This window comes from Phyllobates terribilis, unplaced genomic scaffold, assembly GCF_046119375.1.
Source record: "Phyllobates terribilis strain yellow unplaced genomic scaffold, ASM4611937v1 Scaffold_4__5_contigs__length_816908805, whole genome shotgun sequence".
NCBI classification, from domain to species: domain Eukaryota; kingdom Metazoa; phylum Chordata; class Amphibia; order Anura; family Dendrobatidae; genus Phyllobates; species Phyllobates terribilis.
This window is the reverse complement of record NW_027362764.1, coordinates 125,498,963-125,514,558: the sequence shown is the minus strand read 5'-3', so window position 1 is coordinate 125,514,558 and position 15,596 is coordinate 125,498,963. Positions and strand designations below refer to the sequence as shown.

At 47.8% G+C, this 15,596-nt stretch overlaps 1 protein-coding gene across 2 annotated transcripts in view; it reads right to left on the bottom strand.

The window, feature by feature from the left end:
- Positions 1–15,596, bottom strand: part of PRKAG2 (protein kinase AMP-activated non-catalytic subunit gamma 2) — a 389,933-nt gene that overhangs the window by 221,456 nt on the left and 152,881 nt on the right. The window lies entirely within an intron of this gene.

Sequence of the window (15,596 nt, the reverse complement as noted above, 5' to 3'; positions counted from 1 at the left end):
TATAACAAGATAAATATGAAGTCAATTAATATCATTAATGAAACATGATTTGCCTACGAGTGTTTAAACCATTGGGAACCCGCGTACCTAAGTTACAGATCCAAAACGCTTCACGAGTGAGGAGCAGTCTCCTCTGGTCTCCTCCCCTATTGGATCTATTATATTTCTTTATGCCAAGAACCTGTAATGAAGACGTGTTTCTATGGTGGTAAGTGATTAAAAACCTGGATGCATGAGATAGATGAGTATTGTGGTTATTGGTAGTTGTGCTAGTTATGCCAGTGAGATGTTCTGAAATTCGACCTTTTAAATTACAGGAGGCGTAACCCACGTATATTTTGTTGCATATAGAGCAATATATAATGTAAACTACATCATGTGAGCTGCAATTGAAGTAATGTTTAAAGAGGTTGTCCTCTACTTTTTCACTGATGAGCTATCCTAAGGATTGGTCATCAATGTCTGATCGATCGGGGTCCGACACCCGGCACCCCCGCCAATCAGCTATTCTCGGTGGCGGCGGTGGCCACCGGCCGGAACTGCTCAATTGCGGAGCTGCTCCATCTTCTGGTAGTGGCCGCGGCAGGGTACTGCACACCTGCCTCCTATTGATTTGAATAGGAGATGGATGTGTAGTACCCTGCCGAGGCCACTACCAGAACATGGAGCAGCTCTGCAACCCAGCAGTTCTGGCCACCGAGAACAGCTCATCGGCGGTGGTGCCTGGTGTTGGACCCCGACAGATCACACATTGATGACCTATGCCTAAATAGCACCTGGAGGACAGGAAAATATTCATAAGGAGCCACGGTGCTCTACTTCCTTCCAGCAGTCTACTGGACTAACCACTAGGACCTCATTGATCAGCAAGTAGGAAAATATTCTAGCTTTAAGCTGCAATTTGTTAAGAATATCCTTATAAAAGAGAATTATTTTATTATGTGTATACTACTACCTTTTACTATTACTAGCATTACTAATCCTGATTACAGAAGAGTGTACTGTATTTATCTCCTAATATATCTGAGTCACTGTGGCAGAAAATGACGTGTGCTATGAAGGCACGCTGAGTACTATTCCATCAACTGATTTAAGATATTGTTCCATAAACATATTTTGGTCAAAAGACACAGCCGAAGTACGCAAGATCCATAACCCTGGACGGACTTGTGTTGCCAGATTTTTATTCTTGTGTTTATAGTATCACATAATCCTCTGTCATGGCTTCTTTCAGAATTTTGTATCACGTGGGAGTATGATGTATGCGATGACATTTCTGTTATACTTCCCTGCGTTCCTTGAAGAATGTGGTCCTTAGGATGCATCTTATTTACTACAAGTTTTGACTTGTAGGAAAAACACTAACAGATACTTGATGCCGTCTTTTTTTTACCTATGCTTTTTAAGACTCCTAGATAATTGTGTTTGTGTTTAGAAGCGTATTTTACGGCCGATATATGTGTAGCGCCCCGAGGGTTCGGCCGCTACAGGGGTATTGCACCTCTGCCAGAGGTGTGATATTCCACTCCCGGGTAAGGATGGAGTATGGACCAGGGCTCAGTTAGCTGCATGCAGCACACACACCCCATTTCCGAGGGACAGCTCAACGGTGCTCCCACTAGACATAAGTGCAGGCACGACCGACCATGTCCCTGCTGGAGTGGGGAGGGAGGGGTGGAACACCCAGTGCTGTAGGGGCAGATAGGGGGCGGTTTCTGAGCGTAGGTAGGAGCCCATTGGTTGCTGGTCACCTGGGCTCATGGCTAGAGGGAGGTATAAAAGGTGGGCACCATCTTAGTTCTGGGTCAGTTCAGCCAGAGGAGAAGACAGGGAGTAGAGGCTCTGTAGGAGCTCTACTCCAGGAGGGCCTAGCGAGAGGCCGAGGAGGAGGTGAAGGGGAGCTGAGATTCTGGCTCATCTCAGCTCCAAGAGAAAGGAACAGAACAGGAACTGCAAAGAAGGAGAGACAGAGAAACAGAAGGGCTCAGGAACAAGAAGGTGGAAGGGACCCTAAGAACCCACGAGAATCCAGGGTGCAGGGTCAGGCAGATTAAGGGTACCGGATCCCAAGTTGGTGGAGGAGAAACAACCCTCAGCCAAAGACCGGTCGTCGTGATCATCTATTGGTGCGACACCTCATCAAACCTGCTAGGAAGGCACCATATAGGACAGCGGAGGACGGGGCCCACGTTTAACCGCACAGGTCCGCGGCAGCTGGACAAAAGTGGGTCACTGGTGAGGCAGGCCAGAGAAAGGATAAAAGGGGGTCCTGTGCCATGCTCCTGAGCTGCCTGGGAGTTGACCGAGCCCCTCACCTGGTGGACGCAGCACGGCTCGGGCGGTCACTGCTGACAGAAGTGACCCGGAACAAACGAACTGTGAGTAAAGACCCTGGACTGTAACTTGTTGTCTGTGTGCTCCTTCGCGCCTCCAGCACTATCAGCACCGGGACTCGCACTACCATCACTCCCACCATCCACTACACTGCCCTGGGGCTGCACTCTTCCCGTGGGGAGTCACATCACCTCAGCTGCACCCATCATCAGCCCCAGCGGACTGCCTTGCAGCGGCGGTTCCTAATAACCGCAATCCACGGGTGGCGTAGTCGGACATTATCTGAAGCACGTAGCAGACTACCATTGGTCTGACCACCCTGAGCCGCGGGACCAGGCCGCCACTACTACTCCCAGCGTCTCCCTATCGCCCGGATCCGCGTGCCCCACGGCCCAGGGGGCGAGTCAGCCTTGGCGTAGTCGGCAGGATTTCGTGCCCGCTAACCATGGGTACTGCGCGCCTGAAAAGAGACTGTTTCACGGTACTAAAGATGGCGCCCGCCTCAGAAGAACGAGCGCCATAATGTGCGCGCCAAAAGACCACAGGAGGCTGCCTCCCATCGTGGGCCGGGTCCCAGAATGGCGCCAAAGAGGAAGCCCGCCCCCAACAACCATGAGCACTGCTGTGGAAATGTCCGTCAACGTGGGGGGGCTGCCCCTGAGAGTGATTGTCAGCAGAATGCCCCAGGACCACCCCCCATGGGGGCGGATAGGAAAGAAAACTGCGGGGCAGGGGGTGGTCTGGATCAGTCCAGACAGACCGCACCCGGGAATGGACGCCCTGAGCAGCACCAGCCTCCTGGCCCGAAGCCTGCTGCAGGCCGAACCGCTCTGCAGCCTAGCAGAAGTCCTGGCGCAGCTCCCCAGAGATCCGGAGCGTGCTCAAGCTGCACTGGAGGACCTGGAGCGGAGGATGGTCCGGGCGCAGCGGAGTGCACTCACCGAGTGGAGAGAGGAACTGGCCCGGCAGGCCGAGACCCACCAGCGACAGGCCTCAGCCGCACCCCGGGGTTTGCCTGCCTCTGAGGACGGCGCAGGAGGAGAGAGGACCGGAGGCGACGCCGCGGAGGGAGCCACGAGGACTGAGGCAAGTGAAGGGGACGTCACCACCCCAAGCCCAGCACCCGCAAGCCTGCCCCAGCCTCCTGTCGCAGCACGAGAAGCCCCACTCACCGCACCTGTTGCCGCGCCGCCACTGCTCCCGGCTAGGCCTCAAGCGGCGAGCGCCGCGGCCACACCCCGCCCAGCGCCACGCCCCTTGACCCCGGGCGCCGTAAAGCAGGAAGCATCATCGGCCCGGTCGCAAGGCCTGGATGACCCGGGCGCCATCGCCAAGCCTGCGCCCCTGTCCCGGATGGGACTGCCACCTAGCGCAGCCACAAGACCCCCGGCCTGGTCGCAAGGCCGAGTGCCCCCGGGCGCTGCTCCCAGATCAGGTCCCCCCACTATACCATCGCTGGGCGTGGACCTGTTTGCCCATCACACCGGTCCGGATGGACTGCCGCTGGAGTGGCCGGCTGAAGTGACCGGCAATCAGCCATGGAAGGCCCAGCCCCCACGCGAGCCTCTGATACCGGCTCCTGAACCCGTCGAGGTCACCCTACCCCACACTAGAAGACGTCCAATTTGCGTGGGACTCCACCGGCGAGAACTTGATGGGGTTCTCTCAAGAGACCCGGGCAGACGCGGTCCGTCGTCTGGAGGCCTGTCACCAGCAACTGGCGACCTTTGAGCGGGAGCGACGAGAGAGGCGCGTCAGGGAGGAACGGCTCCAAGCCCAGAGTGCTGAACAAAAGCGCAAGGCCCGCCAAGACCCCCAAGCAGCCCGTGGTCCCCGAATCACCGGGACCGTAGTCAAGTTCCACATGGAGAACGGCTGGGGCTTCATCAGGGGCCCAGAAACCGCAGGCGACGTCTTTGTGACCCGCAGGGACGTGGAGAGTCATCTACCGGAGGGACATCGTGGCCGTGACCTGTACCCTGGTGATGTGGTCGCCTTTACCCGCCACGTAGGTGCAAAAGGACCATACGCCCTACACGTCCATCGGCTCACCGAGGAGGAGCTACAATACCGCGGCTATGAGGAGAGCCAAGAGGACCCGGACGGGTCTGAAGAGCCATATGAGGAGGAAGGAGCATATGGAGGACACCGCTACTAGTAAGTAGCAAAGTACCCGTGTACATAGTTACCCGTCAGGGTATCAGAACTGTTTTTGGGACTGTTCCCGTCTGGAAAGTGTGGTCCCCGTTGGGACAAAGATTGAACTGTTACCTGTGTGCCCCTCATCCCCTACCAGGCTGAGGACTGTGAGCAGCCATTCCCTTCCCAAAACTGGCCGAGGACTGAGAGCGGTCAACCCCTTGTATATAGTTGCGCTTCCTAAAGCGCCCCCTACTGGTTTTATACAAAAACCGCAACGTCTACCTCAAGATTTACTGGACTGTTGCACCTTTACCTGGTCGCAAGTTGCACCGCGGCCATGATCCAAGAATCCAAGAATGTGCTTTACTTAAAAATGTGTTACATGAGAAAGTTTTATATGCTGCTAGGTGATAATGCAAATGTTTTACAAGATGTTTTATATGACAAAAGAGTTCCAGAGGCATTAGCAAAGTGTTTTGTGGTAGTGGCAAGAGAAGAGGAGTGTTTCCCATAAAGGGAATTGAACCATGTTACCTGTTTTCTGATGTGAAAAGTTATTGAAAAAGTTTTTGCATGTCCTATAATTATCTGTTTTTGCTCTTTTCCAGCCCGAGGACGTGCTGTGCTTTACCAGGGGGGAATGTAGCGCCCCGAGGGTTCGGCCGCTACAGGGGTATTGCACCTCTGCCAGAGGTGTGATATTCCACTCCCGGGTAAGGATGGAGTATGGACCAGGGCTCAGTTAGCTGCATGCAGCACACACACCCCATTTCCGAGGGACAGCTCAACGGTGCTCCCACTAGACATAAGTGCAGGCACGACCGACCATGTCCCTGCTGGAGTGGGGAGGGAGGGGTGGAACACCCAGTGCTGCAGGGGCAGATAGGGGGCGGTTTCTGAGCGTAGGTAGGAGCCCATTGGTTGCTGGTCACCTGGGCTCATGGCTAGAGGGAGGTATAAAAGGTGGGCACCATCTTAGTTCTGGGTCAGTTCAGCCAGAGGAGAAGACAGGGAGTAGAGGCTCTGTAGGAGCTCTACTCCAGGAGGGCCTAGCGAGAGGCCGAGGAGGAGGTGAAGGGGAGCTGAGATTCTGGCTCATCTCAACTCCAAGAGAAAGGAACAGAAAGGAACAGAACGGGAACTGCAAAGAAGCAGAGACAGAGAAACAGAAGGGCTCAGGAACAAGAAGGTGGAAGGGACCCTAAGAACCCACGAGAATCCAGGGTGCAGGGTCAGGCAGATTAAGGGTACCGGATCCCAAGTTGGTGGAGGAGAAACAACCCTCAGCCAAAGACCGGTCGTCGTGATCATCTATTGGTGCGACACCTCATCAAACCTGCTAGGAAGGCACCATATAGGACAGCGGAGGACGGGGCCCACGTTTAACCGCACAGGTCCGCGGCAGCTGGACAAAAGTGGGTCACTGGTGAGGCAGGCCAGAGAAAGGATAAAAGGGGGTCCTGTGCCATGCTCCTGAGCTGCCTGGGAGTTGACCGAGCCCCTCACCTGGTGGACGCAGCACGGCTCTGGCGGTCACTGCTGACAGAAGTGACCCGGAACAAACGAACTGTGAGTAAAGACCCTGGACTGTAACTTGTTGTCTGTGTGCTCCTTCGCGCCTCCAGCACTATCAGCACCGGGACTCGCACTACCATCACTCCCACCATCCACTACACTGCCCTGGGGCTGCACTCTTCCCGTGGGGAGTCACATCACCTCAGCTGCACCCATCATCAGCCCCAGCGGACTGCCTTGCAGCGGCGGTTCCTAATAACCGCAATCCACGGGTGGCGTAGTCGGACATTATCTGAAGCACGTAGCAGACTACCATTGGTCTGACCACCCTGAGCCGCGGGACCGGGCCGCCACTACTACTCCCAGCGTCTCCCTATCGCCCGGATCCGCGTGCCCCACGGCCCAGGGGGCGAGTCATATGGACTGCGGATCTCCCGACCCAAACTCGCGTCCTCATAAACACATATTAGGCGGTAATTTTAGGTTGGGAAACCTACCACGGGACCAGGAATTCTGGTCCATATGCAGACCATGCAATACGCTCATGTCTACCTGGTCTTCTATGAGTAGTTTGGTCCCTGATTCTGCTGTTTAGCACCATTATTTGTCCTTTGGGGACTGATACACAACCTAAACATTGCCGATATAAATACGTGAAGTGATCGAATGGTGAACGACAAAATCATATCTTTGTCCTTGATTGCACATTTGATTCTCATCCAAATATGGTGGATTGGCGGCACAGCAGCAAAAAGTGAGGATGTCAAGTGATATTACTCCTTATACCTTATTCAATGTTTAAGGGGTATTCCCCAATGATAAAATGTATTCTGAATGGGCCAAGGGCGGCGTAAAAAAAAAAAAAACACAGAAACAAATGATCCAGCTCAACAAATGTGTATTAAAATTTCTTCAATTCTTCGTTCCAAAATGTTTAAAACAGGAACAACAAATCCACCAAAACATCCATACCACCAATGCGTTTCTGCCATCAAGTGGGCAATTAATGGCAGAAATGTGTTGGTGGTATGGATGTTTTTTCTTTGGATTTACAAGGTTTGCCAGGACGGTGGCAAGGTTCTGAGTCCCAATTATCTATCTATGGTGAGCTGGCTATTTCACCTTGATACAATGAAAAAAAAGGCTACACTTATTCTCCCCGTCTGACATTGATCTCCTGCTAATCTCAGGGCATCAACATCCGGGGGGGGGGGGGGGGGGTGACACATTCCAGCTGCAGCCAATCAGCGACCCCTGGTTGGTTGGAGTCTTCACATTCCTAGTGGAAAAAGCCAGCACTGATGAAATGTGAGCGTTGCAGCCCCCTCTAGATGTTGATACCCCAAGACCGGCATCAGACACAGTAGTGAGTGCGGAGAAGCAGCGCTTGTCCAGAAGATGAGAATAGATTATTGTTTTATTAACCAAACCTGGGCCTGTTTTTAAGGATCATTTTTTTTCTTTTTGGTTCCATTTTTGGTTTGGGTAAAAAAATGGCACCAAAGTAGTCAACAATGGCGTAAAATAACTCGAAGAAAGTAAAATAGGAGCTGCATTTTGTAATTTGAATGCAAGACATGTTAAAGCTAAGTGTAAATTCCTCAAGTTTCCCAAGTAATGAAAACAGTGCAAGTTGTCATTTAATTTGTATATGATGTTCATCCAAAGGCAAAATGTATTATGAAAAGAATCTAACTAAAACGTAGAATAATTGCTGCACAGGGCACACAGGATTGCAGTTAGCTGCTGTGTGATGCCCTGTACTGCTCTAGATGGCGTCCTCCTGTCTGCCTCTCTCATGTCATTTTCTGCCTCTTTAATCAGAAAGTCCAGTCTCATACTGATGGTCATAGAGAGGTATTCATAAAGGGCTTCATTTAGATGGCCATGATTTTTAACACACACATAAAAAAGTTTGAGTTTCATCAGTGTTTCGGACCCAATTTTCATCAGTTTTTGGTCAGTGTGTCAGTTTTTTACCATCAGTGTTTCTTCAGTGTTTGGTTCAGGATCAGATTTTTTCTCAGTGTTTCATCAGTGATGGATGAAAAAAAAAATTACTTATGAATCTTCTCCTAAGGCCACGGCCCCACTATCAGTATTTGGTCAGTATTCGGTCAGTATTTTTTCTCTGGAGTGGGAGCCAAAATCAGGAGTGGGTGATAAATACAGAATTGGTGACTTGTTTTTATTATACCTTTTCTCTGATTGTTCCTCACCTGGTTTTGGCTCCCACTCCTGAGGAAAAATACTGACCGAATACTGAGCAAATACTAATAGTGGGGCCACGTTCACACGTTCACTATTTGGTCAGTATTTCACATCAGCATTTGCAAGCCAAAATCAAAAGTGGAACAATCAGAGGAAAAGTATAATAGAAACACGTCCCCACTTCTGTATTTATCACCCACTCCTGGTTTTGGCTTACAAATACTGATGTAAAATACTGACCAAATACTGAAAGTGTGAACGTGGCCTAATTATTAAAATGTTAATCACAGACAGTACACGGGCTGCACACTGATGGCATTCTTGTGCTGTTAGTGATTTTTTCGGACCCATAGAGTAGTATGGATAATTTTTATCCTGTTATTTTTTACAAACCACTTAGTTTGCTAAAAAATATGGACATGTGAAAAGCGGTATAAAGTATAATGGTTACGTGTTCTATCAGTGAAAATAATGGATAGAACAAGTATGTGACACACAAACATCTGAATTAGACGTAAAGAGCAGAACATGGACAAGCCACCCATGCAACACAGTGTTATAGAAGATATCCAAGGACTGGGAGCTAAGATGGGAAGGAAGAAATACAGATAAGTAGAAAACAAAGTTGGAATGTGTGGAGTAAGACTGATACGTGATAGATTTCATGGCGGTAACAAGCTTATGGTTTATGTACCCGACTAGAACAGGGATTTCCTTAAACAGCCGAAGAAATGTTAGTGCAGAGCTATGGGAATTGTGATGCTCACTGACACATCTCCTGGAGCCTGGCACACTGCAAAGAGTATAAGGTAGATATCCTACCTTATAAATGGTGCAGTGGATTTTAATCCTTCCCTTAGAGCAGGGATGTCAAACTTAAACACACAGAGAGCCAAAATGAAAAACTTAGACAAAGTTGCGGGCTAATCAGTATAATGGGCCCCACACAGTCCTCCATACAGAATAATGGGCCCCACATAGTCCTCCATACAGTATTATGGTCCCACATAGTCCTCCATACAGAATAATGGCACTACATAGTCCTCCATACAGAATAATGGGCCCCACACAGTCCTCCATACAAAATAATGGCTCCACATAGTGCTTTATACAGTATAATTGGCTTCACATAGTCCTCCATACAGTATAATGGGCCCCACATAGTCCTCCATACAGAATAATGGGCCACACATAGTCCCCCATACAGTATAATGGCCCCACATAGTCCTCCATACAGAATAATGGCCCCACATAGTCCTCCATACAGAATAATGGGCCACACATAGTCCCCCATACAGTATAATGGCCCCACATAGTCCTCCATACAGAATAATGGCCCCACATAGTCCTCCATACGGTATAATGGGCCTCACATAGTGCTCCATACAAAATAATGGGCCCACATAGTCCTTCATACAGAATAATGAGCCCCACATAGTGCTCCATACAGTATAATGGGCTTCACATAGTCCCCCATACAGTATAATGGGCCCCACATAGTCCTCCATACAGAATAATAGCTCCACCTAGTCCTCCATACAGAATAATTGCCACATATAGTCCTCCGTACAGAATAATGGCCCCACATAGTCCTCCACACAGTATAATGGGCCCCACATAGTCCTCCATACAGAATAATGGGCCCCACATAGTCCTCCACACAGTAAAATGGGCCCCACATAGTCCTCCATACAGTAGAATGGGCCCCACATAGTCCTCCATACAGAATAATGGGCTCCACATAGTCCTTCATACAGAATAATGGGCCCCACAAAGTCCTCCACACAGTATAATGGGCCCCACATAGTCCTCTATACAGAATAATGGATCCACATAGTCCTCCATACAGAATAATGGCCACACATAGTCCTCCATACAGAATAATGGGCCACACATAGTCCTCCATACAGAATAATGGGCCCCACAAAGTCCTCCACACAGTATAATGGGCCCCACATAGTCCTCTATACAGAATAATGGATCCACATAGTCCTCCATACAGAATAATGGCCACACATAGTCCTCCATACAGAATAATGGGCCACACATAGTCCTCCATACAGAATACTGGCCACACATAGTCCTCCATACAGTATAATGGAACCCACAAAGTCCTCCACACAGTATAATCGGCCCAACATAGTCCTCCATACAGTATAATGGGCCCCACATAGTCCTACATCCAGAATAATGGGCCCCACATAGTCCTCCACACAGTATAATGGGCCCCACATAGTCCTCCATACAGTATAATGGGCCCCACATAGTCCTCCATACAGAATAATGGCCCCACATAGTCCTCCCCATCCAGAATAATGGGCCCCACATAGTCCTCCACACAGTATAATGGGCCCCACATAGTCCTCCATACAGTAGAATGGGCCCCACATAGTCCTCCATACAGAATAATGGGCTTCACATAGTCCTTCATACAGAATAATGGGCCCCACATAGTCCTTCAAACAGAATAATGGGCCCCACATAGTCCTTCATACAGAATAATGGGCCCCACATAGTCCTCCGCACAGCATAATGGGCCCCACATAGTCCTCCACACAGTATAATGGGCCCCACATACTCCTCCATACAGAATAATGGCCCCACATAGTCCTCCATACAGAATAATGGGTCCCACATAGTCCTCCACACAGTATAATGGGCCCCACATACTCCTCCATACTGAATAATGGCCACACATAGTCCTCCATACAGAATAATGTGCGCCACATAGTCCTCCACACAGTATAATGGGCCCCACATAGTCCTCCATACAGAATAATGGCCACACAGTCCTCCATACAGAATAATGGGCCCCACATAGTCCTCCACACAGTATAATGGGCCCCACATAGTCCTCCATACTGAATAATGGGCCCACATAGTCCTCCATACGGAATAATGGCCACACATAGTCCTCCATACAGAATAATGAGCCCCACATAGTCCTCCATACAGAATAATGGCCACACATAGTCCTCAATACAGAATAATGGGCCCCACATAGCCCTCCATACAGTATAATCGGCCCCACATAGTCCTCCATATAGTATAATGGAACCCACAAAGTCCTCCACACAGTATAATGGGCCCCACATTGTCCTCCATACAGTATAATGGCCCCACATAGTCCTCCATCCAGAATAATGGGCCCCACATATTCCTCCATACAGAGTAATGGGCTCCACATAGTCCTCCATCCAGAATAATGGGCCCCACATAGTCCTCCATACAGTATAATGGGCCCCACATAGTCCTCCATACAGTAGAATGGGCCCCACATAGTCCTCCATACAGAGTAATGGGCTCCAAATAGTCCTCCATACAGAATAATGGCCCCACATAGTCCTCCACACAGTATAATGGGCCCCACGTAGTCCTCCATACAGAATAATGGCCCCACATAGTCCTCCATACAGAATAATGAGCCCCACATAGTCCTCCACACAGTATAATGGGCCCCACATAGTCCTCCACACAGTATAATGGGCCCCACATAGTCCTCCATACAGTATAATGGCCCCACATAGTCCTCCATCCAGAATAATGGGCCCCACATATTCCTCCATACAGAGTAATGGGCTCCACATAGTCCTCCATCCAGAATAATGGGCCCCACATAGTCCTCCATACAGTATAATGGGCCCCACATAGTCCTCCATACAGTAGAATGGGCCCCACATAGTCCTCCATACAGAGTAATGGGCTCCAAATAGTCCTCCATACTGAATAATGGGCCCACATAGTCCTCCATACGGAATAATGGCCACACATAGTCCTCCATACAGAATAATGAGCCCCACATAGTCCTCCATACAGAATAATGGCCACACATAGTCCTCAATACAGAATAATGGGCCCCACATAGCCCTCCATACAGTATAATCGGCCCCACATAGTCCTCCATACAGAATAATGGGCCCCACATAGCCCTCCATACAGTATAATCGGCCCCACATAGTCCTCCACACAGTATAATGGGCCCCACATTGTCCTCCATACAGTATAATGGCCCCACATAGTCCTCCATCCAGAATAATGGGCCCCACATATTCCTCCATACAGAGTAATGGGCTCCACATAGTCCTCCATCCAGAATAATGGGCCCCACATAGTCCTCCATACAGTATAATGGGCCCCACATAGTCCTCCATACAGTAGAATGGGCCCCACATAGTCCTCCATACAGAGTAATGGGCTCCAAATAGTCCTCCATACAGAATAATGGCCCCACATAGTCCTCCACACAGTATAATGGGCCCCACGTAGTCCTCCATACAGAATAATGGCCCCACATAGTCCTCCATACAGAATAATGAGCCCCACATAGTCCTCCACACAGTATAATGGGCCCCACATAGTCCTCCATACAGAATAATGGCCACACATAGTCCATTGATCAACAATGGAACGTAAACTACGGAGAATTAGATGTGGCCTAAATTGTGGGAAAGAGCAAAATGATTTTCAGGATCCTGGTGTAACCGCCACGTCAGTATTCTGTGGCTTCTAGACGGGAGCCTTGCGAACCGCTTCCTACCTGCTGGATGAAGCCTATGTATATGATGAGGAATAAATCACGGCAGTCCTGGTTGGTGCTCAAGTAGGGTCCAAAATCAATAAAATATATGAAAAAACATGGCACTCAAAATTAACATATTTCTTCAAAATTTTGGTGAAATTCACATGATGATTGAGAAGTATAGATTGATGTTTATTTTATAGGATACTGAGGAAGGTCGTTTTGAGACCGAAAAGTCTATTTTGTACTTGTTATATGGACTGCAATTAACAGCAAGAAATACGTTCATTTTGCGTGCAAAGTTTTTTCATATATGTTATTGGTCTTGTGGTTAGTAGGCCTGGCGCAGCATCATGAATTGGTCGTGCCATGACAATGGCGTTGAATTAGGCTTAGAAATCAGGAGAGCCACTGTTGATTTCGGCAGGTAGGGCGTTAAATTGTGATGTGCTAAATTTCAATGTTGTGCTACAAAATTGCATCATAACTTGGCATAACCTAGTGGACCAAAGTAAGGTCCACTAGGATCTTACTCTGAGATAGGGTAAATATAGGGTAATTTTAGACTTGACAGTCTGAAGACATGTATTAAAACTATTTTGATAAATTTGTTGCATATGAAAACGGTCTAGTCTAATTCTGCACTGTCTAAAAGCTAGATCAACCCAATATGTTTACATAGATTTTAGGAGGCGCCAACCAGTGACACCTGCACTGATGTATTGTAGTGACTCGGAAAGTGTCTATCACAAGTAGGAAACCTGTGTCGCGTACAGGCCGGGGTAATGGTGCTATTAGGATTCAGGACTGCTTTCATGAAATTCCTGAACTTTGTTCTGTTAGTAGCAAACATCAACCTTAATGTCCTGGAAAGCGGCCATACTGTCACCTGGCACAAGTAAAGTGTTTTTGTGTTATTCGAAGGGCAAACTTCCTCTTAGTCAAACTATTAACTCTTTACTTAATTGTATATATACTTATTGTTATATTGCTATATTGCTATGTATATGACGGTATCATTAAAGGGAAACCCACAGCTAATTCATGCTGCCCAAATCCATGGCAGCATTAATCAGATTTTGGCTGAATGACTGTAGCCAGGTATATTCTTCTCTGACACGCTCAGACATTTACAGATCTGACCAGGGTTCATAGTGAGGGAAAGATCAGACTGGTCCAGGTGATGGTCCTGAAGCTCTCCAGCTGTCTTCTTCCCGCTCTGGTCCAGGTGATTGACAGGTCATTTGCTAAAGGAGAGACCTATGAATAACCTACAGCGGTGCTGTAGGAGCCGACCGGGGGCAACACTGGACTAGTCTAGACTCTGACTATGGTCCCTGGCCAGGTCTTCAAATATGCAGTCTCTTAAAAGCTGGAGTGTTTCAGAGAAATATACACCTAGCTGTAATCATGCAGAAATGCTCAGATTCATACTGCCCGTGGTTTGGACAGCATAAATCAGGTAACAGGTTCCCTTTAAATATGATACTATTTTTTTTTTTTTATCAAAACTTATAACATCCACATGTAGACAATATCCAATAAGGTACAGTTAGTATTACAATTTTAGTATTACAATTTTGTAACTTCAAATCCCACCCATCATCCATTATACTGAGGGAAAAGAGAGAAAGAGAGGAAGGAGAGAAGAAAAAAAACAACAAAGAAGTCACACTACTCAAGAAAACAATCACTAATTCCATAATCCCAGCATATTCATCATATTTATATCACTTCTGTGCCTCTTAGTGGTTCATAATTATGTCCCTGTTGAGTAACCCTTAGTCAGGTCTCAAATAGTGGACCCCTTATTGCCATTCCCTCACCTTTTATATAGTTAATCTGGTAAAGAACAAAAGTTTTTAAATTAATTTTCGATTATCTGGGTCATTCTTTCAAACCTAACACACACCATAAGGCAGAATCCAAAAAGCATTGTAACCAGTACGTAAAATATCCAGACTCTATTACTCTTCCATAAAATCCACAATAAGATATTCCATATTAAAAATGTCCAAAAAGGAGAATCATAAGTCCCATAAGAGATGTTACTGATTGTCGCGTTTCGAAGCATAATGCTTCTTCCTTAGTGTCACACATCTAAAATGAGATTTAAACACAAACCTCATGACGTGGACAATGACATCCCTTTCCAATTACTTTCCAAAGATCGGAAATGTCACATATCATATCAATCATGTAAAATCAAATCTGTACATTTGTTTAAATCCTGTTGGTAGGAAGAATCAAGCATTCACATCCAGTATGCCTTCCTTCTAAGAATAGCCTGTTTTCTGTCTCCACCTTTTGGCAAGCGATTAACCCTTTCTAATCCTTAGAGCGCAAAACCAACTAAAAGAAATCCGTCAGCAGGTTTTTGCTATGGAATCTGAGGGCTGCGTAATATAGGGGTTGAGACAATGATTTCAGGGATGTGTCACTTATTAGGCTGTGTGCTGCTGTTTCAATACAATGAGTGTTTTATCAGCAGGAGATTAACACTAGAGGACTACAGCTCATATGCATCCTAGTCCAACTCAATCCAAAGCACTGATAAGCAACTTACTGTGAATACACAATGTACATAGAGATCTGTGGTGTGGGCGGGAGCAGCTTTCTGAGCTCTGCTTCATACTACATCTAAAAACTCTGATTGTGTCACAACTGCTGCACCCAGTAACCTAAGTGATACATCGCTGGAATCTGAGTCTCCTTTCCTACATTATGCTGCTCTCAGATGAGGTAACAAAACCCTAGTGACAGATTCCCTTTAAATGTTCATTTAAAAATGTTTTTATGCCAGGATGACGCCTGAGGTTGCCAAACACACAGATATTTTGCAAACATATCGATATCCTTCCCCATAATGGAGGCT